Below are 13,988 nucleotides of genomic sequence, written 5' to 3' on the forward strand. Positions count from 1 at the left end.
GGCCTACTGGGAATTTCCCCTGCAAACCTGTGGGCCAGTCCAACCCTGCCAGTTGGTTTCTAACAAAGTTTAAGGGGGGAATTCAATTGATATAGCCTCCTGATTTCCCGTCTAAAGTGATGGGAGATTGCAAGGGCAGTGGCGGAACATGTCAGTGATGGGCCCCCTCCTCTACCCCAACACAAGTTCACAATATGCCACATGGCAATGGATGACAGGGTGAGGGAGGCCGAGCTTAGCATAGAGAGGCAGAGGGTGATAGCAGAAGGCAAGGGGAGGCAGAGGGTGACAGAGAGAGGCTGTAGGTGACAGGTAGAGAGTGACAGGGAGAGGCAGTGGGGCCCACACTGCTCTCTGTACTGGGCCAGTCATCCGACGTTGCTCAAAATGGTCTGTGGAGGGGAAGCTAGGGGTTAATCATTGCTTGTCTGGAGAACAGTAGGCCCCTTAATCCTCATGGGCCCCAGTGAAATGCTCCTGCTGTACCAATGGTATTTCCGCCTCTGTGCAGGGGCAATATTCAATTGATGGCCGTTATCACGCCGATCTCGTCCATTAGTGTCGGTTATAGCCGCTTCAAGCAGATAAACCCATCTAAACTAATGGGCGCAATTAAGTGCTGTTTGGGCGCCCAAAAGGGTAACTTTTCACAAATTTCAGCTTGCCAGCAGGGGGGGGCTACGGAGCTGAAATGTGTCTACCCGTGGCCAGTCGTGCCCGAATGGAGCAACAATTGAATTGCTCTGTTTGGGGCCATCTAGTGGTGGACATGGGGAGAAACAATTGAATTCCCCCCAAAGAGTCCAATTTAAATCCTGCCTGGAGATAAGGCAGCTCTGCAGCACTAGATCTGACACTTGAACATCGATCTTTATCAGCGAGGGGGATTAAGGGACAGGTCCCACTGCATATTCCCAAATGCAATTAAACTATGAGTTTGTACAGCATGTCACGAGAAAGATATTATGGTTTCAACCATTTTCAATTGCATTGTCGGTAATTGCTTAAATAAACATTGAATCAATGGACTGTAATTGTATTTGTTTTAGATTAAATGATCAATGATTTAGTACATTTAAATAATGTTGGTAAAAGCATCCAAACAGAAATGGGATTGGAAAGTCTTGCTTCCAGTGACATTGTGTCTGCTGTCCAGGACATCTTCATCATCATTTTGGGCACTGCCCAATCTCTCTTGCATTCACTACAGTCACTTCATTGGCATCAATTAACCTCACCCCCCTGCAAGATGAAGAGTTAGGTGGCTGAGGCATTTATTAAGAGTGAGACGAGTTAAACCCCAAGGCTGTGTTTTTTTCATATTCAGCCGGGTTTTTGTATGAAGGGTTGAAATGTGTATGGTGGAATAAGGTTTTAGTTTGACATGTGGTGACGTCTGTTTGATTGACGGGTGTGGGTGGGTGCAGTCGTAACTAGACAATTAAGGTGACCGCCTCTTCCTGCTTCCCCATCTTTGAATTCTGGTATCTATCTTCTCACCCCCCTATTGTTAGCTACTGTAATTTGTGGGTTTGTTTTCAGAGTGATTGGATGGAACTATGGGTGGTGGGGTGAAACAACTGCTCAAGTTAAGTTAGTGGTGTTTAAAGTTTGGGTTGCGCCGGCCTTCCCCTTAATTTGGTGTAGCTGACGGTCCCGAACAGGCACAGCAACACTGTCCTTCCAGACAGGTACACCATGAGGGAATCCTAAGGAAGGGTGGAAGCATGCTTGTATGATATGTTTGATGTTTCTCACAGGTCTGCACTATACCTTTCCTTCCCCACTACCGTCCTGATTTATGTTACATAAATGTTATTTTAATTTTTGCCAGTTTTGCTCTCTTGTTATTTGATTGAGTTGTTTTACAGTGTTTATTTAGTTATATGTGTTTGGGTTTATTGATAGGATAAATCAAGAGTTTGGTAACAAGACAAATATGCATGGGCTTCAGCCGTTAGGGCAGTAGTTCTCAAACTGTGTGTTGTGGTTCCTGTGGTGCCTCAGGACCCTTGCAGGGGTGCCCTGGTTGGTGGTCCAGGACAATTGAAATTATTTATGTAATAGGCAAAACCAGTGCTGGTGGCTGCCAATCATATATGGACATACAGAAGCAAATCCTGTCCCTCACCACATAACTGAAGCTAAGGATGACATATAAACACAATTTACTTCATTTAATATTTCTTTATAAGTTTCTCAATAAGAAAATCTTTTCTCTTAGGTGTGCCATGAAAAAAATTCTGATACTTTAGGGTGCCGTGAATCAAAAAAGTTTGGAAACCACTGTGTTAGGGTCTTTACAGTATGTCACGTTTATACTTTGTGGGGTCACCGGTGTTTTCTAAGTACCAGTGGGTAACCATCTTAAAGCTGGAGAACTCAAAAAGGGACTAGTCTAGGAACGGTCTTGTGATTCGTTACTGTTTTATTACTGTTTTATTTCTGACTGTAAAGCACAAAGGAATATGCAGTTGCTACATACATAAATTATATAAATAAATAAATAGGGCATACAGCACCCAAAAGAAGCATGCGTGTAAAAACTGTGTATATTGGCTGTGCCCATCTGTCTTGGTAGTGATAAATGAAAATGTAATAATGCTTTTTAATTGCATTATAACATATAATGCTTTTTAATTGCATATTGTTATAACGAGCTAAATGTAATGCTGGGTACACATTAGCATACCTCCCAACTGGGACAAGCCGGTTGTGGATGGAAAGTGGGCAGGGCCTCAAGTGAAGGGGTGGGGCCTCACGGCATGACACCTGTTTTTGTCATTTTAGGGGCGTGCCCAGCGCTCCCTGAGCAGCTTGGCAGCCCCTGGCTCAACTCCCTGCACTGATAGATGCCATGCGACACCTATTAAGTGTTCACCGGATAGCTTTGCAGAGCAGCGGTGATCACTGGCTCTCCCAACTGTCTCCCCTGCCTGCGGGACACTGCGGCCCGCGGGTGGGACAGTGTCCAATTAGCGGGACTGTCCCGCTGTATTCAGTTGGGAGGTATGCATTAGGCCGACAGGTCGGTTGACCTATCTAATGATCAGTACACACTTACCAATCGTTGGCCCAATGTGTTGTGCCTGATGTCATATAAATGCCCGCCCAGATGTGATGTCAGTCACCAGCGGCCTTTGCAGAAAGTGCAGACCGCCTGTATATACAGCACAATGTGCCTATATATCTGCAGATATACAGTATCAGTCATTCATTGGCTGTGCTTCAGGGCTGACTCGATATACCTGTGAACGATGTCACTCACAGACACATCTCTGGTACACACCCGCCAACGCACCCACAATATAGGCAGTGTGTACCCAGCTTAACACAACACATATGCAAATGTTTTTGTTGAAAAGAATAATATATTTTGAAAATACCCATACTTACTAAATAAATAAATAAGTCAATCATATTACTTATTTTTGGCAATAAAACACGTCTTACAGTATACTGAAGTACCCTAAATTCAATTGCTGTAATACACGGCTAAACGTTGCCTACCTGCCAGCTTTCTGAATGATTTCTCTGTGAGAATGTACGAAGCGTGAAATACATCTAAACGCTGCTGCTGCCTTAAGAGTAACATTACCCCAGTTCTCACAGCCTCACATATAAAACACAATGCTATTAACCTATTTTTTTCTTGAAAGGACTTTATTACAAATACTTATCCTACTGATGTACAGTAATGTGCTGCAGCAAGTGGGAGGAAAGGCAGATGCTGTACAATGGAGACATCTGCTGTTTACTCAGCAGCAGCAAATATGACAGAACCTTTGGGGAATCCTGTTTGGCCTGCTTTAATTAACCTAATTGTATGTGTGGAGTAAATTTTAAATATCACCTTTTCCTGCTCAGGAAATATTGCGGAGATAATGTGGAAAAGAAATAAGAGAGTCTGTCAGTAGCAGAAAATACAGACGTGTCATCTTACACTGTGAATTTTGGCGCGCCAAACAGACACTTTTGGCGTGGCAGGTTTTGGATGGCTCTGCCACGTCGAGTGTCTACTACGCTTAAATGTGTATCTTATTCGCATAAATGAAACAACTGGAAGCAACAAAGCTATTCTGCTAGATTGCACGTATGCAACTGAGTCTGAACCTGTATACGAAGTGCTACGATGCCGCTGCTTTTTCTCATAACAAGTTCCGTTGTGCTATGTCTGTGACTTTGTCCGTGTGTAAAACTAATCACTGTGCAGTGAAAGTCGTAGTGCAGAGTCTCTAGTGCGCTGTGAGTGGCTTTTTACTGCCCTTTTGCGAAATTAGACTCAGTATTTTTTTTTTAAATGACGGTACGCTACACCTCTCGGACCATCGGAGGGGTGTGTCTAGAACCACCTATTGGGCGTGTCCAGCACCGCCTATTGGTGGTCCCTATAATATAAAACGTCCACCCTTATGCCAATCCTAATAATGCAGATATATTGTCAGATGTTGTGGTGTGCACCAAACAAACGCCCAACACAGAGGTACTAGGAGAGTGTTCCTGTCTGCCGTGGTACAATAGACAAAAGCATGTGGTTTTAAACCCACAGCGCTGAGAAATTTGATATGAGTTATATCTGTGTGCCGAGGTTTCCATCTTTGAAAGCTGTGACTTTTATAAATAAAATGATCCGCCCCCTCTTTTTAGTATTAAAAAAATAAATAAATAAAAAATTATATATGTATGTATTTATTTATATATAGCATATATATGTTTAACATATGTTAAAATGTTTTATTAACAATATGATATCCCTGAAAAAAATGTATTAACTTATTCCTAATTTATATTATATGCCCCCTGGACCCCTCTCTTTCCCCTGCCTGCAGCAGCTTACTTACAAGTCACTCACTCACAGACACTGGCAGTCGCAGACTAGTACTGCTGCTTCTGAACAACTGAATGACATCTCAATGCTGCTGTCGTCCGCCTGCCTAAGAGAAACGCTGGCTGTATACTGCTCCACATCAGTGGCTGGTGTTGGCGTGGCACAAAAGTAGAGAGGCTGGTGGGTGGGTGTGCGCACGGCGTGACATCATCACGTCACATCGCGCTGTTACTGTACATGGAAGTGGAGCCGGTGGCAGTCGCACCCTTGATTAACCTGGGCGTCCGGTCCAGTAATGCAGTCAGGGTCGGACTGGCCCACAGGGGAACAGGGGAAACCCCCCAGTAGGCCCAACTGCCTGTGGGCCCTCCTGCTCCTCTAGGGATCAGGTTTCAGTCTCTATCCTAGTGCACTTGAATTATGCATTATACTTATGTTACATTATACTTCACAAGAATATGGATTATTATATATTTACCAAGGGGCACAGAACATGTACTCTGTAATGGTTAGCCAAACCTCTGTGGTGGCTGGCCATGCCCCCACTGTAGCCTGGCCACACCCATAAGCATGGGCCCCTACAACAGCATTCACCTGGTGGGCCCTTCATGCCTCAGTCCGACACTGAATGCAGTCCTGGCCGGGCACAGCGCGGGGGGGCACAGTAATCAGCCCACTCGGTGATTGCTATATCAGGAGTGTGTGAGGGGGGGTAACGGACATTAGGGGGTGCCAGTGCACACCAGACACCCACTGTGCGCACGCCTATACTCTTGGAGTGGCTCAGTTGTGGCGGGTGTTTCGCACTGTACCTTCAGAAAGAATCAATGAATATAGCATGCAGAACATAGTTACCTACTTTTGAAAAAGCGTTTCAGGGAGATTGTGTAATCAACACCTATGAGCGCAGTGTTAAACTGGAGGACACTGACTGAGAAGCGTGTTGTAAAATTGACTGTATATATATAGTAGATTGTTACATATATATACAGTATACTCTAGATTGTCACATATATATACAGTATACTCTCAGGTGGCCGTTTCAAACTTTATTTGAAACTGCATGTAGGCATAGGTGATGCGGTCAGGATCCTGCCGTTCAGAATCCTAGCGCTTGGAATACCCATACTGGAATCCTGATTGGAATGCCGACGCCGGGATCCAGAGGATTACAATGTCAGCGCCGGTATACTGAATGCTGGGACCCTGAACGAGGAACTGTTCTACTGCTCAGGACAGGTAAGCCATGTGTGTGTGGGGGAGTTAGTTTTAGGCTGCGGGGAGGGGAGGTTAGGGATAGGCTGCAGGGGAGTGGGAGTTGTCGGCACCCCCAGGGAGGGTTAGGATTAGGCTTCCATGAGGGAGAAATAGGGTTGGGGGGGGGGGGGGGGGCGGTTAGAGATTAGGGTTAGGTACCGCTCTCCTTCAGTGTCGGGGCACCCAGCGGGATGCTGCAGTCAGGATTTTGACTGACAGCATCCCGAATGTAACCCAGCCATAGGGATTATTGTGCTTATAACAGCTACATACACAATGGAGTAAGGTGCAATCAGGGAGATTGCTGGACTCCTCAGAGAGTCAGGGAGATTGCTGCCATTTCAGGGGGTCCCACCGTCATTTAGGGAGAGTTGCCAAATAATACTTAGAGTATCACATTTCATCTCCTCCACGGGTTGCTTGACCTCCGTCCCCCCCCCCCCCCCTCCCCACACCAGGGTGGTAATTACTGCCCACCCCATTTCCGTGACCCTGATGTGACTATTATGCTCTCTAACAAACTGGCCACCTCCACTGTGTACAGACAACAAGTGCACAAACAGACCTATTAATCAGGGATGCAGTCAAAATGAAGACGGTCAGGATAACGGGGTTCAGGAGACCGACGCCGGAATCCCCACAGCCAGCATTTTGCTGACGGACGGCAACCTGACACCCGCCCCTAATTCCCACTCAGTTACCGGACTTGCAGCGTGGCGAGCGCATCGAGTCTGTAAGGGGATTCACTGGCAGACGGGACGCCGCTAGTAGGATATTGACAGCAGGTATCCCGTTTGCCGGTATATCATACCAGACCCATTTATCAGGCCACTGTGATTCAGCTGCTTTCCTTAACTATATAAAAGTATAAGGTACTGTACCACTCCTAATGCTTTTTCTTTGGCATTACTTTCCTGGGTATATTTTTAAACAGCATATAGGCCCTCATTCCGAGTTGTTCGCTCGCAAGCTGCTTTTAGCAGCTTTGCACACGCTAAGCCGCCGCCTACTGGGAGTGAATCTTAGCATAGTAAAATTGCGAACAAAAGATTAGCAGAATTGCGAATAGACACTTCTTATCAGTTTCTGAGTAGCTCCAGACTTACTCGGCATCTGCGATCAGTTCAGTCAGTTTCGTTCCTGGTTTGACGTCACAAACACACCCAGCGTTTGCCCAGACACTCCCCCGTTTCTTCAGACACTCCCGCGTTTTTCCCAGAAACGGTAGCGTTTTTTCACACACTCCCATAAAACGGCCAGTTTCCGCCCAGAAACACCCACTTCCTGTCAATCACACTCCGATCACCAGAACGAAGAAAAAACCTCGTAATGCCGTGAGTAAAATACCTAACTGCATAGCAAATTTACTTGGCGCAGTCGCAGTGCGAACATTGCGCATGCGCAATTAGCGGAAAATCGCTGTGATGCGAAGAAAATTACCGAGCGAACAACTCGGAATGACCACCATAATGTACACCGTCATTTATTACGATCGTTTTTATGTAATAGTACTACAAAACAAGGCGGCACAGCCAGGTAATGATGACCTTTAATACAGGTTGAGTATCCCATATCCAAATATTCCGAAATACGGAATATTCCAAAATACGGACTTTTTTGAGTGAGAGTGAGATAGTGAAACCTTTGTTTTCTGATGGCTCAATGTACACAAACTTTGTTTAATACACAAAGTTATTAAAAATATTGTATTAAATGACCTTCAGGCTGTGTGTATAAGGTGTATGTGAAACATAAATGAATTGTATGAATGAACACACACTTTGTTTAATGCACAAAGTTATAAAAAGTATTGGCTAAAACTACCTTCAGGCTGTGTGTACAAGGTGTATATGTAACACAAATGCATTCTGTGCTTAGATTTAGGTAACATCACCATGATATCTCATTATGGTATGCATTTATTCCAAAGTACGGAAAAATCCCATATCCAAAATATCTCTGGTCCCAAGCATTTTGGATAAGGGATACTCAACCTGTACCCATTAAAAGTTACAGTAGGTATCATCCTATATCTAAAAACAGGTTTGCTGGTAGGCTTGTAGGCCTGTTTACTTCACAGTTTACTGCATAAACTTGGAATATCACTTTTTGACACATCGCAAATCATCGCTCATGTGAATGCTTAATTTATTTTTTTATTTTTGCCCGTATAATTAATTGGCATCACATTGGGCATGGAAGAAACAGCACAGTGGGTGACCTGCTTCAAGCTTTTGAAAATCGTTTCCTGACAGAAATTGAACTTGACCTTAATAATGACAAAGCCGGAGATGCAGTGACAAATACCCAGCTTTATGCTATGCATTCTGACAAAATGACTGCTTACCATCGCCTATAAATAGAAGAAGCTGCCATTTCATGAGCTGACTGATTGTCAGGAGAATATTGTATTATGATTTTGCAGCCTGGAGGAGATGTATCAAACCTTGGGGAGAGTTAAAGTGGAGAGAGATACCAACCAATCAACACCTAACTACCATATTACAGGCTGTGTTTGATAAATGACAGTTAGGCAGGTGAAACAAAATCCCAGATAAGCCATGGCAACCCTCCAGTCAGTCTCCAGCTGGGGATTGCAGGGAGGGTGCCCAGAACCCGCCCCGTGGACTCACGTCTCCCCCTCTTCCTCCAACTTCGGATGCCCCGGCCAGGCGGCGGTTATGTGACGGGAGTCGGACCAGGAAAAGGCGGGGCATGGGAGCAGCTGGGGGAGCTGAAGGCCGGTGCCATGCTGCGGCTTATCAGGGCTAATAGGATTTCCCCACACGATATCATTACCCACGGTAATGTACCTCGGGTAATTGAATATCCCCCTTTGTCTATTTAGAAGCTTTAGTAAATTTTCTATCAAAAGAGAAAGTTGAACCACATTTAGGGCCTAATTTAGGGTGACCATATTATCCCTTTTACCTGGGACGCTCATGGATTACACAGGTTCTGTGGCTGATTAAAACCAGCTGAAATGTAGGCTTGTAGTCAGCCAGCCACAGAACCTGTGTAATCCATAAGCGTCCCAGGTAAAAGAGATAATATGGTTACTCTACCTAATTCAGATCTGATTGCATCAGCAAATTTGTTTGATAATGGGCAAAAACATGTGCACTGCAGGGGGGGCAGATATAACATGTGAAGAGAGAGTTAGATTTGGGTGGGGTGAGTTCAAACTGAAATCTAAATTGCAGTGTGAAAATAAAGCAGCCAGTATTTACCCTGCACAGAAACCAAATAACCCACCCAAATCTAACTCTCTCTGCACATGTTATATCTGCCCCCTGCAGTGCACATGGGAGGTCATTCCGAGTTGTTCGCTCGGTAAAAATCTTCGCATCGCAGCGATTTTCCGCTTAATGCGCATGCGCAATGTCCGCACTGCGACTGCGCCAAGTAAATTTGCTATGCAGTTAGGAATTTTACTCACGGCTTTTTCATCGTTCTGGCGATCGTAATGTGATTGACAGGAAATGGGTGTTACTGGGCGGAAACAGGCCGTTTTATGGGCGTGTGGGAAAAAAACGCTACCGTTTCCGGAAAAAACGCAGGAGTGGCCGGAGAAACGGAGGAGTGTCTGGGCGAACGCTGGGTGTGTTTGTGACGTCAAACCAGGAACGACAAGCACTGAAATGATCGCAGATGCCGAGTAAGGTTGAAGTTACTCAGAAACTGCTACGAGGTGTGTAATCGCAATATTGCGATTACTTCGTTCGCAATTTTAAGATGCTAAGATTCACTCCCAGTAGGCGGCGGCTTAGCATGAGCAAATCTGCTAAAATCCGCTTGCGAGCGAACAACTCGGAATGACCTCCATGGTTTTGCCCAACTGCTAACAAATTTGCTGCTGCGATCAACTCTGAATTAGGCCCTAGGCCCATTGTTTTGCCCATTAGCTAACAAATTTGCTGCTGCAATCAGATCTGAATTACCACCTTAGGCCCTCATTCCGAGTTGATCGCTCGCTAGCTACTTTTTGCAGCCGTGCAAACGCATAGTCGCCGCCCACAGGGGAGTGTATTTTTGCTTTGCAAGTGTGCGAACGTTTTTTGCAGTTTCTGAGTAGCTCTGGACTTTCTCAGCCCTTGCGATCACTTCAGTCTTTTTGATCCCGGAATTGACGTCAGATACCCGCCCTGCAAACGCTTGGACACGCCTACGTTTTTCCAAACACTCCCAGAAAATGGTCAGTTGACACCCACTAACAGCCTCTTCCTGTCAATCTCCTTGCGATCGCTGTGCGAATGGATTTTTCGTTAAATCCATCGCCCAGCAACGATCCGCTTTGTACCCGTATGACATGTGTGCGCATTGCGGTGCAAATGCATGCGCAGTAGTGACCTGTTCGCTGCAAAAAACGGCAGTGAGCGATCAACTCGGAATGACCCCCACAGTCACTGGGAAAGACAAGGGATGTGTGCGTACAAAATGAAGTCACACAGTTTGGGCTGAAATGTTCCGCATTCGGAATCCAACTACATAATGACCAATTCTCAGTGTAATAATTACACCAAGCCAGACAAATGTATGTTAGAAATAATTTTTATATCCTAAAAATAAATGTTTTAATTCCTTTCTTTTTGTTTTAGCCACTAATAAGAGATCCAGATACATTGTTACAGGGCTAGTTGCAATATTTCATTAGCACAAAAAAAAGTGTCATTTTGGATAGGAATCAGGTAAAACAGAGTAACTCCATGACCAGAGAGAGATGCCTGTGACTGACTAATTAGTCCCTTATTTGCATAATGGGGGTAATTCCAAGTTGATCGCAGCAGGAAATTTTTTAGCAGTTGGGCAAAACCATGTGCACTGCAGGGGAGGCAGATATAACATTTGCAGAGAGAGTTAGATTTGGGTGGGTTATTTTGTTTCTGTGCAGGGTAAATACTGGCTGCTTTATTTTTACACTGCAATTTAGATTGCAGATTTAACACACCCCACCCAAATCTACTCTCTCTGCACATGTTATATCTGCCTCCCCTGCAGTGCACATGGGAGGTCATTCCGAGTTGTACGCTCGCAAGGCGATTTTAGCAGAGTTGCTCACGCTAAGCCGCCGCCTACTGGGAGTGAATCTTAGCAACTTAAAATTGCGAACGACGTATTCGCAATTTCTCTGACGTCCTAAGTGGATGCTGGGGACTCCGACAGGACCATGGGGAATAGCGGCTCCGCAGGAGACAGGACAACAAAACTAAAGCTTTAGGATCAGGTGGTGTGTACTGGCTCCTCCCCCTATGACCCTCCTCCAAGCCTCAGTTAGGTTTTTGTGCCCGTCCGAGCCGGGTGCAATCTAGGTGGCTCTCTTAAGGAGCTGCTTAGAAAAAGTTTTTAGGTTTTTTATTTTCAGTGAGTCCTGCTGGCAACAGGCTCACTGCATCGAGGGACTTAGGGGAGAGAAGTTCAACTCACCTGCGTGCAGGATGGATTGGTTTCTTAGGCTACTGGACACCATTAGCTCCAGAGGGAGTCGGAACACAGGTCTCACCCTGGGGTTCGTCCCGGAGCCGCGCCGCCGACCCCCCTTGCAGATGCTGAAGATTGAAGGTCCAGAAACCGGAGGCAGAAGGCTCTTCAGTCTTCTTGAAGGTAGCGCACAGCACTGCAGCTGTGCGCCATTGTTTGTCACACACTTCTCACCAACGGTCACGGAGGGTGCAGGGCGCTGCTGGGGGCGCCCTGGGCAGCAATGTAAATACCTTTTATGGCTAAAAAATACATCACATATAGCCCTTGAGGCTATATGGATGTATTTAACCCCTGCCAGATATTACAAACTACGGGAGAAAAGCCCGCCGGAATAGGGGGCGGGGCTTATTCTCCTCAGCACACAGCGCCATTTTCCTGCTCAGCTCCGCTGTGAGGAAGGCTCCCAGGACTCTCCCCTGCACTGCACTACAGAAACAGGGTAAAACAGAGAGGGGGGGCACTTTTTTGGCGATATTTTATATATTTAAGCTGCTATAAGGATACAACACTTATATAAGGTTGTTCCCATATATATTGTAGCGCTTGGGTGTGTGCTGGCAAACTCTCCCTCTGTCTCCCCAAAGGGCTAGTGGGGTCCTGTCTTCGATAAGAGCATTCCCTGTGTGTCTGCTGTGTGTCGGTACGTGTGTGTCGACATGTATGAGGACGATGTTGGTGTGGAGGCAGAGCAATTGCCGGTAATGGTGATGTCACCCCCCAGGGAGTCGACACCGGAATGGATGGCTTTGTTTATGGAATTACGTGATAATGTCAGCACATTACAAAAATCAGTTGACGACATGAGACGGCTGGAAAACCAGTTGGTACCTGCCCAGGCGTCTCAGACACCGTCAGGGGCTGTAAAACGCCCTTTACCTCAGTCGGTCGACACAGACCCAGACACGGACACTGAATCTAGTGTCGACGGTGAAGAAACAAACGTATTTTCAAGTAGAGCCACACGTTATATGATCACGGCAATGAAGGAGGCTTTGCATATCTCTGATACTGCAAGTACCACAAAAAGGGGTATTATGTGGGGGGTGAAAAAACTACCTGTAGTTTTTCCTGAATCAGAGGAATTGAATGATGTATGTGATGAAGCGTGGGTTAACCCAGATAGAAAAGTGCTAATTTCAAAAAAGTTATTGGCATTATACCCTTTCCCGCCAGAAGTTAGGGCGCGCTGGGAAACACCCCCTAGGGTGGATAAGGCGCTCACACGCTTATCAAAACAAGTGGCGTTACCGTCTCCTGATACGGCCGCCCTCAAGGATCCAGCTGATAGGAGGCTGGAAACTACCCTAAAGAGTATATACACACATTCTGGTGTTATACTGCGACCAGCCATCGCCTCAGCCTGGATGTGTAGTGCTGGGGTGGTCTGGTCGGATTCCCTGACTGAAAATATTGATACCCTGGATAGGGACAGTATTTTATTGACTATAGAGCAATTAAAGGATGCTTTTCTTTATATGCGAGATGCTCAGAGGGATATTTGCACTCTGGCATCGAGAGTAAGTGCGATGTCCATATCTGCCAGAAGAAGTTTATGGACGCGACAGTGGTCAGGTGATGCGGATTCCAAACGACATATGGAAGTATTGCCGTATAAAGGGGAGGAATTATTTGGCGTAGGTCTATCGGATCTGGTGGCCACGGCAACTGCCGGAAAATCCACCTTTTTACCTCAGACCCCCTCCCAACAGAAAAAGACACCGTCTTTTCAGCCGCAGTCCTTTCGGTCCTATAAGAACAAGAGGGCAAAAGGACAGTCATATCTGCCCCGGGGCAGAGGAAGGGGTAAGAGAGGGCAGCAAGCAGCCCCTGCCCAGGAACAGAAGCCCTCCCAGGGTTCTGCAAAGCCCTCAGCATGACGCTGGGGCTGTACAAGCGGACTCAGGAGCGGTGGGGGGTCGACTCAGGAATTTCAGCGCACAGTGGGCTTGCTCACAGGTGGACCCTTGGATCCTGCAGGTAGTATCTCAGGGTTACAGGTTGGAATTCGAGAAGTCTCCCCCTCGCCGGTTCCTAAAGTCTGCTTTGCCAACGTCTCCCTCAGACAGGGCGACGGTATTGGAAGCCATTCACAAGCTGTTTTCTCAGCAGGTGATAGTCAAGGTACCCCTCCTACAACAGGGAAAGGGGTATTACTCCACGCTATTTGTGGTACCGAAGCCGGACGGCTCGGTAAGACCTATTCTAAATCTGAAATCTTTGAACCTGTACATACAAAAATTCAAGTTCAAGATGGAATCACTCAGAGCAGTGATAGCGAATCTGGAAGAAGGGGACTTTATGGTGTCCCTGGACATAAAGGATGCTTACCTGCATGTCCCAATTTGCCCTTCACATCAAGGGTACCTCAGGTTCGTGGTGCAAAACTGTCATTATCAGTTTCAGACGCTGCCGTTTGGATTGT

At 46.1% G+C, this 13,988-nt stretch overlaps 1 protein-coding gene across 8 annotated transcripts in view; it reads right to left on the reverse strand.

The window, feature by feature from the left end:
• Nucleotides 1-13,988, reverse strand: part of CAMTA1 (calmodulin binding transcription activator 1) — a 2,328,268-nt gene that overhangs the window by 693,261 nt on the left and 1,621,019 nt on the right. The gene's annotated exons all lie outside the window — the stretch shown is intronic.

This window comes from Pseudophryne corroboree, chromosome 10, assembly GCF_028390025.1.
Source record: "Pseudophryne corroboree isolate aPseCor3 chromosome 10, aPseCor3.hap2, whole genome shotgun sequence".
In the NCBI taxonomy this organism is placed as follows: Eukaryota; Metazoa; Chordata; class Amphibia; order Anura; family Myobatrachidae; genus Pseudophryne; species Pseudophryne corroboree.